Here is a 13807-nt window from a genome sequence, read left to right on the forward strand (position 1 = left end):
GTTACTTGGGAAATCAGAAACCATTGGATTTTTCCTCTCTGTACCTAATAACAAAGTTCTAAAAACTGTTTTGTTCTTAAAAAACGAATAACTGTAAGAAAACAAGATGAGAAAAAGTAAAAAAATTTAGACCTACGTGTGTGAGTACCTGCTTAAAATTTACAGAAAATCGTTTAAACTTTCGAAAAAATCCCCCCAAAAAAACGGATATACTTAAGTATAAAACTGGAGTATAGTGAGAAAAAGTACAAATTTTCTTAAAAAGTATCTAAAAGTATAAATTCTGAAGATAAGAAATCTGAAAATTTAGACCAATTTATTTTATTATTTATTCAGAATAGAACATAAAATGTTCCCAATTACATGAACTTAATCTGCAGTACTTTAATTTAGAAGGAAAAACTACTAAATGATATAACTCTGTATACAAGACTCCAATCCTGCTCACGTGTTGAAATTCGTTCGTAATAAATAGGATTAAAACTGTCCGGTAGGACAGTTGTATAAGGGTTGATCGTCAAAAAGTGCACGAAAAAGCGTAACGTTGAAAAAGACCCAACTTTGACAATTTTTTTCTCTTTTTCTACTAAAGATAAAATTCCCAAATTTTCTTTAAAATATGGGGCAAATCCTCCTTTATAGCTGTAATTTTTTTGCAACAACCCAGATCTAATAGGTTTCGAGAAAAAAGTTGCCGAAAATGAGCAAAAACGGCTTTTTCAAAAAATGTTCTTGTTCTTGTTCTTCTTCTTGTTGTTGTTGTTGTTGTTCTTGTTACCTTTTTTGTAAACAACGTACAGCCTAAACGCGCGAACCGATTTTCATGAATGAGGTGTCATTCGATTCGGAATTTTATGTAGATGTGCCTTTTGGGGGTCTCAACGCTGTACATCGAATGGGAGAGGAGTTAGCCCCCTTTATGTAAGGCCCCCTCCAAAATTATTATTACTAATTACTCTGTAAACCTTGGGTCGATTTTGATAAAATTTGGTAGGATGATAGGGTTAGGGCTCCCCTACGTAACATTAAAGCGGCGATCTGCTCTTACACTTATTAAGGGAAAGTATAGCAATCGTTTCAAATTATCGACACGTAAACCAGTTTTCATGAACGAAGTGTCATTCGAATCGAAATTTTGTACAGATTTGCACTTTAAAAGTCTCGACGCTGTGCCTCATAAGGAGGAGAGTTTGCCCCACCCAAATAAGGCCCTTTCTAAAACTATTATTACCAATATTTCTATAACGCTTAGTCCGATTTTGATAAAATTCAGCTCGAATAAGTGGTTAAAGCTCCTCTACATTGCTGATGCTCTTGCACCTACTAAGAGGAAGTACTGCAATCGTTTAAATTATCAATGAGTGAACCGATTTAAATCAATGAATTGTCGTTCGATTAAAAAATCTTTGCCTCTTTGCCTAGAAGTTCTGCAATCGCAGTTTATTTTTCTTACTCCTCTTAAAAGGAAGTAATGAAATCGCAGTTTAATTTTGCTATTCACGCACAAGTACCTTCCTATGTTATTCAAAACGCTTTTTCAAAAAAAGTTGTTACTGAGGATGGTTTGGGGGACCTTAACGATAATCATTCTTTAAAAAGATCTCTCTAGTGGTAGTTACGGTTCCGACTTACCATCTTATCAGGTTATAATGATAGAATTGCTTATTCCAAATTTAAAAAAATCTGTAAAGCAGATATGTAACTTTGTAAAATAGACAAAAAGGAAAATCTATCCAAAAGGTACAAAAATCTCTTTAACAAAAACTTACAGTTTAAAATGTTAAGTATAAGGGTTGATTAAACGCCAAAAGGTACACAAATCAGCAAGCACCCAACATTTCATTAATTCTTCATTAATATTTAAGTAATTTTACTGCATTAATATTCATTAATATTTTTTAGAATTTATTAGATGTCACAGACCCTTATGCTGGCCACTTCATTTATAATATTTTTTTGTTATAATTATGATAAATCACACATATGTACATGCATGTTAAAGTAGAAAAAGACAAAGTTAGAGTAGGCTACTGTCTTGAATTCGTCTTACCGAAATATTCGAGAGCACAAATAACACAGAGTTAATAACAAGTAGATTATTCAACAACAATTATTCATTTCTCAATTGTAATTTAATTTAGTTCCCCTAATTTTACTTATGGTAAAATACTGGAATAATTAGCTGTCCTAAAAATATACATATCTTATTTACTTTATATTACATATTACATTTTTTTTTTATAAAAAAAAGTTTTGAATTTTTTAGCCTCATAATTTTTTTTTATTTTTTATAACGTTTTTCTTTTTATCCTGTATTTAATAGTTTGATTATTATAAATAACTACATATTACAGTCAATCTACAGTGCTACTTGAACAAATATTTTGTAGACGAAAATGGCCAGCATAAGGGTCTGTGACATCTAATAAATTCTAAAAAATATTAATGAATATTAATGCAGTAAAATTACTTAAATATTAATGAAGAATTAATGAAATGTTGGGTGCTTGCTGATTTGTGTACCTTTTGGCGTTTAATCAACCCTTATACTTAACATTTTAAACTGTAAGTTTTTGTTAAAGTAGTAACAGGTTTTTACATTCCAGAAGTATTTCCTTAAAAACGATAATTGTAATTATTAATTCATAGGCATTATTAATGTATAAGGAAACTCAATACTCAGAAATGATTGTACCCAATTTTGTATAGACATAATTTGTAATGGTCAATTAAATCTTTATTGATTATTTAAAATCTAATTGATTTAAATAAATTTTGAATCTACCAACTGATGTAATGTTTCTGGAATTACCAGTAAACGTGTGAAGTAAAGTAATTCTGTAGGACTTACAGTTAGCTCCTCGGCTACTCCGATTCTTCAAAAGTAAAAAAAAGTTAAGATAAAATTGGACGTAGCTGAAACTGAGATTCCTTGTAAAACCATTAAAGCTTTTATTTCAAGTAGATGCAATCCTAAAAAAACAGAGGCTTAAGTATCTCTTATATAAACTAGTAAATTCTAAACAAATAAAATTTAGCGAAGTCAAATTTATAAATTAATCATATTGTCTACATTATTCAATAATCCTCATCGTATTTGGTGGCTAGTTCGTAAATCCAAAATGGAAGAAAGAATATGGTCAATTTCAGTACTCTTGAGTAGGTACATAGTGAGGACCGTAGACATACGAGGTCTTTTTTTTTTATTATTTTTATTTTTTGGCGCATCAACAGCTGAGGTTATTAGCGCCCGGAGCTTTTTCCAGTGCACTGCCGGCCTCCGGACAGTGTTCTCTCGTTACAGACAACACTGTCCATCACCGAACAGTGAGCTGTAAGAAGCTCCTAGGAAAAGAAAATCTAAGGGTCAGCTGCTGGATTCGAACCCGGGACCTCCGCGTGGGAGTCCTCATAGCTAATCCCTTCCCTATACGAGGTCTGTAAATTAAGTAATGAGACTGATTTTTTTTATTGAAAAAGAATTACAATTCTATATTGTCACCTTCAAAATAACTTCCTTCTGAAGCCACACAGCGCTGGAGACGTTTCTACCACTCCTCATAGCAGTGCTCGAACTCCGTTACTGGAATAGCCTTTAGCTGGTCGGTTACAGCCGTTTGAATGTTTTCGACTGTCCCAATATGAGTTCCCTTGAGGTGATTTTTCAACTTCGGGAAGAGAAAAAAAGTGACAAGGACTCAAGTCAGGCGAATAAGGAGGCTGAGGAACAGGAATGTTTTTTACTAGCCAAAAACTCGTTTATTTGAAATTGCTGTGTGACAAGGAGCATTATCGAAGTCGAAGAACACATGCATGCTGTTTTGCTTTTACGATATCCACAGAATCGTCCACAAAGAGTTTCTACCTCAAGTTCAAACGGTCAATCAACACTTTTACCGAGAGGTTCTTGAAAAACTTCGAAAAAGAGTCATTCGTGTGTAACCAAACATCAAGAACAAGTGGGTGTTGTATCACGATAATGCTCACACAGCAATTTCAATAAACGAGTTTTTGGCCAGTAAAAACAGTTTACAGACCTCGTACCAACCTTAGATGTAACAATGTAAAAAAATACTATAATTGTTAATAAGCATAAGCCCTGAAGATGACCTAGTCCCTAGATCGAAAGCTTGGCAAAAAATAAAAATTAATAATGACTGAAATTGGCCATATTCTTTCATCATATTGACTAAGTTTTAAATTAAGTTTAATTATTGATTTTGTAACCATAATTGAGTTTAAACTGGTGGTAACCCAAGACTCTCTCCTACTACAATTCTCAAAGTTTAAACTAAAATTCTTATCACTATAAAAGGAATCTACAAAACACTCAGAGCTTTTTTTGAGAAAATGACAATAAACTAATAAGTTGATTTAGTTAAGTAGTAGTAATTTCTGTGACCAAAAATCATAACCTTATTGTGGTAAGTGAAATTACAAATTTCAACTTACTGTGAATTTCATCTTTGAGTTACGAGTTAAAAACGACATCAGCATCATAACTTGCTAATTACTGCACAAATTATTTATCAATCTCCTGCTACAAGATGGAAGGTTCTTTAACAAGCACATTCTATAAAAGTTACACTATTTCTAAAAATAAAAATGGGATACATACTTCAATTAAGGTAATAAAAGTTCCTTTAGAATGGTTGCTTTCAGTCTGTATAAAAAAATATTCAATTTACCTTTTGTACAATATAAGTGCAACCTTAATAGATTAATAAAGGCACTTTCCTGGTGCAGTGCAAATGCAAGTGTTGTGTCTGTGTGTATTATTTTGGAGACAGAGTGAGTGAGTGAGAAAGCTTATATGCACTTAAAAAGGCTGTTCTGGTCTGTGTTTGCTTTCACCTGAATTGGCGCTAGGCTGACACGCGTCTATTACCTCTCAACCAATTCTTTCTCCACCAGTCACGTTTAATGGTAAATTTAGTTTACAGCTTTTAATAGCCAACTAATTATTGTGGATACACCAAAAATCCAAAATCTGTAAATTAGGGTGTAAAAATTGAAATTATCGCATGAATCTCTCTCTCTAGATTAGAAATCCTCGTATTTTACACATTTTTCTTCATTCTTAACAATTTTATTCAATATTTATTAGTATCAATGTAATTTAGGTTACTGTATCAAAACGAGAAGCATTTTAATATAATATGAAGAAACCCTAGACCGCCTAAAATGGATAGATTTCTTCTTCTAAAACTACAAAGGGCAAGAAAGTATTAATATGCACTTGAAGCGAAGCTTTCTTGTCATTTTTTTAAAGTTATATTTCTTTCAGAAGATTAATTTCATTACAGATAGATCTTTAATTAAAGCTAGAAAACATTTACAAAATTTTGAAGTAGTAGAAAATGGTTTGAAAACCCTCCATTATTGGAATAATATTTACATTTTGTTTTAAATAACTAGTAAATCATTAATCAACTAAATGTAAATAATGCTTCATTATTTTCTAGGACGTTGTAAAAACAAAATTTATTATAGGTATTTAAAAATGATGCACTAATTATCCCACCAAAGAACTGCGACACTAAATTTATTTATTGCAATTGTTTTACGTTCTAATAGATGTCAGCACTCGCCACCGGCAACCAGTTTTTATCATTCCAAGTTCTGCCACAAAAATACTCCACAAGGTTAACACTGGAATCAACTAAAACTGTAGTTCTAACCAGGACCAAATTCAAGTTCAAATATGTTTTTAAGATGACTGAAAAAGTTTTGTTTAAAGCTTCTAATTAGTTTTTTTTTAATTTATTTAAAAAATTAATTACATATAAAATAAAAGAAAGTTGGTGTCAGCTTATTACAAAGCCCATTGAAGGCCTACTTTCAACAAATATCGAAAAAATTATTAAAGGAATGGAAACCAAATGTCAGGCTTGGTAAGTATCATTTCAAGGTTTAGAGACATATCTTAAATTTTGACCCAAAGCATGTGATTTACAATTAAATACTTGGCACACTTTTTACTCTTATTCATAACTTTTTAAATAAACTCAGACTATGTTTAATCAATAACTAAATTGAAATTTTGCTAAAGATTTTAATTTTTCCTTGAAACTGAAGTAAGAAGAGAGCGTCTGTAAATCCAGATTAGGGCTAATAATGTTTGGGAATATCTTTTTGTTTACTAGAGTCAATATGGATCATCGAGTAGTCTTTTGATCATTTGGTAACGCCATTTAAACTCATATTGCTTGAGTTGGTCGTGGGAGTTCGCCAAGTTAAGTGCCCGAAAAATCGCACTTTCCCTTGAAGCAATATTGGAATATAGTTCAGATAGCCTGGAGGGAGTCATTTCTGATTGAAGGTAAAAGTTATCTATCTCATTGATCTTTATTCTCCATTTGCGAAAACAAGGGTTCCGGAATATGAAGATGAGATTAGATATAATTACGGGGATCTGAATGATGGGAAAGGATGGCCGTAAAAAAAAATTGAAACGCTGGGATGGGGAAGAACATCACCCGAATACAGGATATAGAGATTACTCCCTTGAGAAACTCCTGTGAAGTTTGAATGAACAGGAGAGAAGGAAGAGCTTAGGAAGGCTTGGTAGAACCAATTTGATAGAAAAAAACTTAAGAATAAGGTAGTAGGTGTTGGGAAAGATATATCTCAGCTTAATCAAAAGGCCTTCGATGCCACACTTTGTCGTATGCTTGGGAAATATCCAGAAAAACAAACTTAATGGAAATATTCAGCTCGAGAGAGGTGGCAATACCGAATAGTAAGCCTGGTGGATTAGATTAGATTAGATTAGGGCGGCCTAAAGGTCTACGCCACTGCGACCCCTATGGATCTATTGTGGCTCCCCGGCTTTAGAGCTCACCCTCCAGACCCGTCCGCTTAATCAGACTCTTGATTCTGGAGAGTAGCTCCTGGGTAAAGCACTCAGGCCTTGGTTTTTCCTCCCCGAGAAGTAACATCCTTAGCCATACAAGCCCCTCACACTGACACTACATGTGCAGTACCGTTCTGACAGAACCTACAGAGGCTATCATCTGCCAGGCCCATGCGATGCATGTGTTTTCTGAGCCTGCAGTGGCCAGTTAATAGGCCTACAATTATACTTATAGCCCCACGGCCTTAACGGATTAATTCTGCGGTCAGCCTCGGCGAATAGCCTCTGATGAACTCCTTCGCCTGTCTCTGCCCAGTGGTGGCAAGCCACCACTCCTGAGACCTACTCTGCACCCATAAGTTAATGGCCGCAGACTTAATACATTTCGAAACCCCAAAACAGGGCTCCGGGCCAACGAAGTGTCCCGCAGGGCCTTCCCGGGCCAATAAATCTGCCACTTAGTTTCCCTTGTATCCTGAATGACCAGGTACCCAAACTAGAAAGACCTTATTCTGGTCACTAATTTCCTTCAGGGCACCCACAACAGTCCCAAACCAGCCTTGAGTTGACCTAGTAGGAACTAATATCCCGTAGAGCAGCCCGACTATCCAAGAAAATTACCTTTTTTTTTTTTTTTTTTTAATCATTTATTTAGTTACAATCAACGCATTTTGCGTTATAAGCAACCATGATAACAATAAATAACAGAATAACGGACTGGAGAAGTTACCCAGCGGTAATACTCCAAAAACATTTTACTTTCTACTGACTCTCTTCATCAGAGAGGAGATCTCGAGGCCACTGTCTTTTAAGACGTCTGGAAGTGTTGTCTGGAAATGTTCTTGAAGATAGATGTTGTACAAGTGGATTGTGTTGTGTTTGAATGTTAAGATGGAAATTTCTGTAACGTGTTTTTGCAACTTGTGTGACGAAAGGAATGTTCAAGTCTGTGTGAATGGTTTGATTGGTGACGTAGAAAGGAGCGTTTACTATAGAGCGAAGAATTTTAGACGGCAAGGACTGGATCCTTTGCAGATTTGAGCGTTTGGTTGAACCCCACAGTTCGAAGCCGTAAGCCCAGACTGGCTTTAGTATACTTACATATATAAGTCTTTTGTTGTCCAGAGTGAGTTTTGATCTGTTGTTGAGTAGTCTTTTCAGTTGTCGGAAGCGTCTGTTAAGTTCTGTTCTCTTAAGTCGAGTATGAGGGTTCCATGTGAGTCTTCTGTCAAGGTAAAGCCCAAGGTAGCGGACTACGTTGACAGCTGGTAAAGGAATAAGATTGTAAAAGACAGGAGGAAGAGTGATGCGTCGAAGAGTGAAGGTAATATTTTGAGATTTAGTTTCGTTCAGTTTGATAGCCCATTTTTTGAACCAATTTTCTAAGGAGGTGAGGTGAGACTGAAGGTTTCTATGAGCTATTATTGGATCTTTGTCAGTAGATAAGATGGCAGTATCGTCAGCATTGAAGAGAAGAGTAGTTTGAGGATGAGTAGGTATGTCTGAGGAGTAGATTGTGTACAGAATGGGGCCTAGTATGCTGCCTTGCGGAACTCCAGCAATTATGACCTTAGAATTAATAATTCCTCGCCCTTTAATCTCGGTAGCACAGAACCTAATTGCAGCTAGCTCATCCGAGGATAGGACGATGATGAGCCGGTAAGAGTTGGGATCGTGGGAAGACTGTTTTGGTTAGGGAATCATGATAATTGGCAGAAAATTTCCAAAGTCAGTTGAAGAGGTTCGCTAAGAACATGTACCATATAGCTTCTTAGGTCCTGAAAGTTATTACGAAAAATTTAAAGATAAATTTCAAATCAGATAAAGCCATTCCAAGTCGCTTTAAATAAACTTAAGCTGTTCCCAGGATGAAGTGTGTTTTGTTTTTATACAGTAGGCCAGTAGTGATTATTCTACAGTTTCCTATATTTTATCCTCTCCCCAATAATGGCTAAAATAACAAACAGAATAATAATTTAATCAAAAAATGATGACAAGCATTACTTTCAACATAACAACTAACTTCCTGTCCAAGAAATGAACAAACAAAGCAAGGTTGCATGTGTGTCGTATAGAAAATTCGATGAACTGGTAAAAAAAATTATTGAATATACTTACGCTAAGTGCTCTTATACATAAAGCAGTCGAAACTTAGAAATTGCAATAATCATAAAACCCATTTCCAAAAAAAAAAAAATGCTGTGAAAGATAACCATTTTTCTCTGATTGTTACTAAAATTAATTCCCAGAATTCACTAAAATCTGCTGACACAAATTTACTAAGTACGAGTATTTCTAGTCTAAGTTGTGTAGGGTTTCCTTAAAAAGTATGTCCTACAGTTCAGCCTATACTGGATTAATTGTTTACAAGCATTAAGGAAGTTTCTATGCCAGCTCTGTAATTAATTGGCTGATATATCTGATTATAGTCGAGGTCAGACTCGCTTCTATCACTAAATTTTTGACGGTTAGTATCAAAAGGAAATTGCTGACTACGTAATTGGCCTGCTACTTGTGTGTAAAAAATCCAAGAAAGTAGTGAGTTACGTTATTTCAAGAAGCTTCAGGATTATCTAGAAGTTTTCAGCTTAGCTTTAATACAAAATCCTAAACACAATTTACTGATTTAATTTTGCATTAAAAACCTTAAAAGAAGTCTTGAGTTTTCGGAAAACTAAAACAGGATTTACGATTTATGGATTTTGAATAACCTTTCTCTTATTGTATGAGAGAAAATAAGATCAACACTTGGAAAAAAAAGAGTTCTACGTAAAAAAATTATTAAAGTGTGATTATTATAATAATTATTAGACTGTTAATTAAACATTTTTAAAATAATGATCAGTTTTTTGTTAATTGGGAGAATGAAACTTTTATTAAATGTTTTGGTTTTATCTCACGTTTTACCTTGTAATTTGTGTTTTCTATGTTGTGCTGTATTTTTAATATTTGATAAAACTGTTATTGTGTACTTCAAAAATTTATTAACATCCGGGTGTAATGTCTCATTTATTTTTTTATAATTCAGGATGATATTTGATACAAATAGAACAATTTTAAATTTACAAATAAACCGGGGGTATAATGAATGCTAAAGTTCGGTTTAAATTTTGTTCATTACTGAGTAGGACTAATCTATGTGGCCAATCTACTAAATTGCTTGGCGTAGACGTTCAATTCCTTTATATGTTACTTTTCAACATCCTGGCTTTTCTATCTGGCTGAGAGATGACCAGGCTGTTGGATGAACTGACAGTAGATTACCAGTACAACTGTCCATAGAAGAAATAGTCTCATTTTAACTCTGCCACTATGTCTCATAGATGATCATAGCGTAGCAAATCTTAACGAGAAACTGAAGACATTTGAATTAAAAATGGTAGTCTGATGGAAGTACAGGAATTCAAGGCTAGAAGAAAAGGTTTTTACCATGATCTACACCTGTGAAAATCCCAGCGAACATGTTTATGCGCAGTTTTCACCTAAATCTATGCAATTTCACTGTTTCAGGAGGGTTTAGAGAGCACAATAGCGTCAATTGAGCCCAAATTGAGGTAGAGAATTTGAGACACTAATGTAGTGAAATACATTAGTATTAGAAACCTTCTTCTAACGCTGCTGGGTGACTACACAAGAACTTACTTTTACTTATCAGTAATTTTTTTTTCTATTTCTTTCTTTTATTAATTAAAACAGTTAGCTAAGTTAGCCATCATATTGTTCAATTCTAGAGATAGTATTTTCTTATTACTCTTAATTAAACTAAAAAAAATCCTTTCTTTTTTGTGTAATTTAAATATCAGTAAGAGAAAGTAAAAACAAAATATCCATTTTTCTTTCTAATTCTACTAAAGAAATTCAGGAAGCATGAAGGAGAATTAAGTAAGACGATCTGGAAATCTAGAGAAGAAACTAACTCGATCATTTATATGCAGGGAACAACTTTAATTTAAACAATTAGAATAATATGCGCCCTGCATACATTTCTTCAAAAAAGTTCCAGGCGCCAATAACCTCTGATGTTGAGCGAAAATAAGTCTGGATCCTGAAGTGGAAGTCGAAGATGGTGTGCATTACCATTAAAAGTATAAATACACATTAGAAAAAAAGGTATTTCACACTAAAAAAATGGAAACTTATACACTTTTAATTCAACTTTAAAAAATGTATTTCAGAATACTAAGTGCACACAAGTCATTTTTAATTGATACTTCAAGTACTCGCTTTAACTGAGAATTAACTGAGGGGAAGCCTAAATTAATTCCATCAGACATTTCTTTAACGTAGTTTACACCTAACTCGATGTTTCAACTTTTCATACTGTTCGGTCGCGATCGGGGACGTTCGGCCGGTTCGGCTGGCTATGACTTCGCGCTGGTCGGCCCATCGCCCCGCGCGTACTGACGTTCGCCTCCGCTGGTTGGACTTTCAGCTTTTCGCGTATATTTACAACCTTATTCTTATTCTCTAAAGCTTTGTATCTATTTTACCTTATTTTCTATGTTATTCTATGCCATTCTCACGCTACCCAACTACCCCCTCTACCTTCTCTTAGACCATAGGGTCACCTCCTTATCTATGGAGGGAGTCCGCTACTGACCAGCGTCCTGTACGGTGCTTGGTCTGCTGTATGTGCCTTTGAGCCTGCTGGTTTTACTGTGCTTCTTACCACTTCTCTACGCTGCTACGCTTCGCTTCCGCCTTGGCGGTATACACGTACCATCACTCGATTGGCATCAAGGGACATCACCCCAATTATTCTACGCTTCGCGGGCCACTCCGTGGACCCGCTTCCGGTGCAAGGGTCGTTCTCTCCTTACGCCTTTCCTGAGATTTTCCTCTTCCTCCACGCTACGCTTAACTCACCGTCACGCATATACGAGTACAGTCACCACTTCCGCTTTCCTCAGACAAGTATATACAGTTACTATTTCCGCTTTCCTTCTAGACGCATATACATGTACTGTTTCCGCTTTCCTTAGAGACGCGTATACCTCTATCATATCCGCTGTCCTGGCATTCGCCCTTATACTTCTAGCACTGCGCTTCAGGAGCTTCACATCCGGCCGCAAGGGTAAGTGTTACTCATTCCTACCTCTGCTCTGCTCTCTATATATATTTGCATGTATTCAAGTGTGACCTATTCACGATTATTGTGACCCGCTTCGTCACTTCCGGTTTTATCCGCTGGCGCATAGCGCCCCGCCTAACGCTACGCTTTGGGGTGTCAACGTTCACGCGCTGACACATACATCGAAGTATGGGGATCGACAAAGCGTTCCAACTCACTACGCCTCCAGACATTACAGTCCAAAAATTCTACGAAAACTTCTTAACGCTCCATTCTATGTATGTAACCTCACCTATCCATAATGACCTCAAAATCCCCTTTCATTACAGGGTTCTTGCTAACACTAGTTTTCTCAAATTTCATTCCTCTACAGCAGCTCATCCCTAAACCTCTCGTAGAACACCTATCTTCCTCCACATTACCAGATTAATCCTCTAAGGAGAGTGAAGAGAAGATGGCCTCGTGATCTTCACTTATCGTGAGAGCAGTATAGTAAGGGCATGTTTCTGGAGTGACACTACTGGGTGCCTTGCTTGCATATTTGCTTGTTGCAACAATCGTTGCAGTTGTAAATTCTAATAAAAAATTTTAAAAAAAAATGTCTAATGGTTTGGAATTTTGCTTAGTTTTCTGTTTCGCATCGATTTAAAATCATATATTCAGTGAAGATACTGTTTAATGATCTAGAATTTTAAGATTAATGGTCTAGTTTCCAGCCTTAAAAGTTAGTGATCCAGTTGGGTTGCAAGATGCATTATTAAAAAAATATTTAAACTGAAGCTTCACTCAATAAAATAGATCTACCCCTCTTAATAGTAGCAGTAATTCAAAGATCTGAAACTAGAGGGCAGAAAAGAGATAAATGTCACATAAAGTATCTAGTAGATTTCATCATGCTATTTGTATTTTTCGATAAACAAAACATGCTATTTTGAAAACTTTAAGCAAAAGCTGATGTAATGCTATGATTTTATTATTGATCTTTAAATCAAAGCTGATCACTTACTAAAAATATCAAAATATGGAATTAACATTTCTACTTTTAATTCTAATATGCTTCAAATCTCAACGACAATCTGCTTAAAATTCACTAGATAATTCATTACAATTACTGTCTTCCTAAAATTCCTACCGAATATTACAAAAATTTATAATTTCACGTTAAAAGTAAACTCTCATCACAAATGAAAAACATGGTATTTTCTGAATTCCAATCTTTCTAAAGTAAAAAAAAATTAAATAAGATAGTGACATTTATATTTAATTAAATTTAAATCAATGAAAACTATGTGAACCTGTGTTTTTCTATTAATTCTAAAGAATCGATTGATGAAAAATGTTGAAAGAATAATTAGATAAATGAATAAAATGATCCGTTAATATTTAAAAGTTACACTGGCCTGGAATATTCCATTAACTTTCACCTGCATTGAAACCGTTACAAAGTGTATCGTCAAATGTAAATCTAGAATTTCCCCATCAGACTGTTTTATTTTAGCGAATATTATCATTAAGTAAAATAGTTATGTAAAATACAAATAAAAAAATCCTAATTTCAATATAAAAAAGAATACATTTTTTTCATTTAAGAACTACCTTGGACTGCACCTAGACAAACGGTTGACATGGAATACCCCATACTAGACTGAAAAGACAAAGAAACTAACCAACGCTACAAAACTTCTCGCCAGACTACTTGACAAACGTTCGAAACTCAACCTACATAACAAAAGACTCTTATATCTAATGTTACTGCGATCCATACGGCATCGAAGTATGGGGATCGACTAAGCGTTCCAACTCACTACGCCTCCCAGGCATTACAGTCCAAAAATACTTTGAAAACTTCTTAACGCTCCGTTCTATGTATCTAACCTCAC

General features: G+C 34.8%; 1 protein-coding gene across 2 annotated transcripts in view; it reads right to left on the reverse strand.

Moving 5' to 3' along the window:
- Positions 1-13807, reverse strand: part of LOC141460916 (sodium-independent sulfate anion transporter-like) — a 174801-nt gene that overhangs the window by 121457 nt on the left and 39537 nt on the right. The gene's annotated exons all lie outside the window — the stretch shown is intronic.

Source organism: Rhodnius prolixus, unplaced genomic scaffold (genome assembly GCF_049639745.1).
Source record: "Rhodnius prolixus isolate KJV_2025 unplaced genomic scaffold, Rpr scaffold_6, whole genome shotgun sequence".
NCBI classification, from domain to species: Eukaryota; Metazoa; Arthropoda; class Insecta; order Hemiptera; family Reduviidae; genus Rhodnius; species Rhodnius prolixus.